This window comes from Octodon degus, unplaced genomic scaffold (assembly GCF_000260255.1).
Source record: "Octodon degus isolate 3935 unplaced genomic scaffold, OctDeg1.0 scaffold00013, whole genome shotgun sequence".
Classification (NCBI taxonomy): domain Eukaryota; kingdom Metazoa; phylum Chordata; class Mammalia; order Rodentia; family Octodontidae; genus Octodon; species Octodon degus.
In genome coordinates this window covers 28290594-28293442 of record NW_004524589.1, presented here as the reverse complement: position 1 = coordinate 28293442, position 2849 = coordinate 28290594, and the positions used below count along the sequence as shown (strand labels likewise).

The following is a 2849-nucleotide window of genomic DNA, read 5'->3' as shown; positions in this document are numbered from 1 at the left end:
AAAAGAGAGAGAGAGAGAAAAAAGAGGTGACAGAAGAGAAGACAAAGAAGGAGAAGTCAGAAGCCAAAGGGGTCAAAGTGGAGGTCAAGTTGTCCTAAGCAACCCTCTCCAGCTCAGGCTTCTTACCATTTCCTTACTTTTTTTTGTCTAACCACTCAGATTTTATATTTCATATTTCTCTGTATATTTATATTAAAATTTATTAAATATAAATGTCCCCAGGGACTAGAAAGGAGCCAGGACCCTTGAGTACAGGGCAGCTATGCCGGGGAAGCTTTTCTGTCAGTGATCACACCACCCACCCCTCCACAAGTCTTAGTTTGAAGTCCTAAAGGGTTCAGATCTGGAGGGAAGCGATGCAGCCGTAGGTGAAATCCTGACATGCTAAGGGCCTGCTTGGGGTTAAGTGTTCTGGAAGGGGTGGCTGCATCTTCAGGGACCCTGTCCTTTGGGCTCCCACAGTAATATCTGCCATTTTTTAGATTGGTTCTTTTCTCATACCTTCACACTGCCCCTAAATGAGCTAAGCAGCTCACACTGCCCTGCCTTCCCCGGTTCTGTGGGTGGAGGTGGGTAGTCTAGCTTCCTTTGCTTGGGATACTTTCATTTTGTAATAAAATGGTACATTTCTATATCTTCCTGAGCTTGTTTCCTAGCAATGTCTCTGAGTTGATAAACATTGCTTCCCTGCCCTTTTGGTATGTGGAGATGCCCTCTTCACTAAAAAATAAAGCAAAACAAAGAAAAAAATGCAAAGAGGAAGGAAAAACAATCAAATAGCCTCATGGACACTCAGCTTTTCATTAAATTATTTTATTATTGAATTTTGTCTGATATTAAAATTAAAACCCTAAACTTCTCTCTTTGGTGTTGCAACTGTGAAACCTATGCAAATTAAACATTGACTAACAACTGTGATAGTTTGTCATTAATTTCTTTTGATGGATAGTGCTTTTTAATTGACACATAATAATTGTACATATTTATAGGCTACAGCATGATATCATAATACATATAAAAATGTATAGTAATCACATCAGGATAATTAGTGTGTTCATCAGCTCAAATATTTATCATTTCTTTGTGTTGGTAGCATTGAAAATCCTCTCTTTTAACCACTTTGAAATACATAATAAATTGTTTACCAGAGTCACTATATTCTCCTATACAATATTAGAACTTAATCCTCTTGTCTGTATTTTCCTTTATATTAACCTCTATCTTCATTTCTGTTTTTCTCTCCTTCCTGGTCTCTAAGTAGCCACTATCTTCTTATAATTTTTTTTCAGTGCAATCGTACTTTTTCATGAAACAAAATGACTTTGTTCAACAAGATTCTGACAATAAGTGCTATTTGCAATAACTCTTAAAATTGAAATAGTTCTCCACCTATATATACCATGGTTCTTTTAGGAATTCACTGTTATATCTGCTCCCTTTTCCAGGGCAAAACACATCAATTATTTTACACATCTTTATTCCTGTTCTCATTGGCTCTGATAAAGTATTATAATACTGTATCACAGAAAGTCCATTTCAGATGTTAATAGCTCTATACATGATTTTCAATGTGACCAAATCTTAATACTTAAAAGGAGTAATCTTTTACATGAATTGGTCTTGAAAATATTTATCATTCTACATAGTTTATAAAAAATAGTTTTGATAAAATTATATAAACTCAGATGGTTTGCTACAATTATTTCCATTATAAAATTAAGATTTGCCATCTTACCAAAAACAATGTATTACAGATTAAACATTATTAATTTTGACTGTATTACTGTGATCAGTATCCATATACAGCCCTCACAGAAACTAAAACAAATCAACTGAAAGATATACTGAAGGGACCTCAGGAAGACAAAAATGGCTATGATGCTTATTGTCTTAAGTTCTTATTTTTTCTATGTACACTTTTGTGTGGCAAAACACAAACTGTCAGCCACATCACAATGAGAAATGTTCCATGGCAAATTAGGTCTGTTTGTTTCAGTTCTTTTCAACACACACTGTGAGGTGCTGCAAAAGAATGCCACCTTTCATTGCCTAATCCACGGTGCTGACTGACTTGGAACAAGCTCAACTAAGAAATTGTGTGGGGATTTACTCTCACTGCCGGGGGAAGAATCAAATCCTTATTATAAATTGGAGCTAATAGTGGTCACCACGCGGTGTAGTTCAAAATCATTAGGGCTGTGTTATTTGACTCTAGAGCACAGTAGATTTTTATACATTGACTCTGGAGTCTTAATGTTTTATGAATATTTTATTATATAAGTTGTAAGTTACGAGTTTCCCAAACCTATGAAAAGACCTTAGAGGTACATAATATTGAATGGTTCTTCATGAAAAATTGCATATTTGTGGATTAATCAGCAGGAAAAGTAAAAAGAAAAATTGTAAAATGCTCAAGATAGTCAGTGGGGAATTTGAGTAATAGATCTATGAGTCTTGTTTACTAACTGGGTTTTCTAAGGTAAGTCACATTGCTTATTTGATATTTTTTTTTTCATCTCTCAGTCAAGGTGTTTGGACTATAAAGCCTCTAAAGAGCTCCAGCTTCTAAAACTATATGTGATGGTAGTCTCAATAATATGCAAGGATAATTTTATCATCCACTTATTTCTAGGATGCTAAAATATTCCTCCTAGAAATTTTGCATCTCTAAGATAGTAAGTCCAGTAAACCTTTCTTGAGCATCTAGACCAAAGGAAATCATCTTTAAAATATAAAGTAGTTTTACAGTAGTTATCATTATTTATACAGGCTGAATCAGTGTACTTGTTTTTGTTCTATACCAGAAATCGAAGACCAGCTATACTTATTTATGATTCATTTGACGGCTG

The 2849-nt window shown here is 34.6% G+C and overlaps 1 pseudogene; it reads left to right on the top strand.

The window, feature by feature from the left end:
• Nucleotides 1-98, top strand: part of LOC101559884 — a 1739-nt pseudogene extending 1641 nt beyond the window's left edge.
• Nucleotides 99-2849: the final 2751 nt, after the last annotated feature.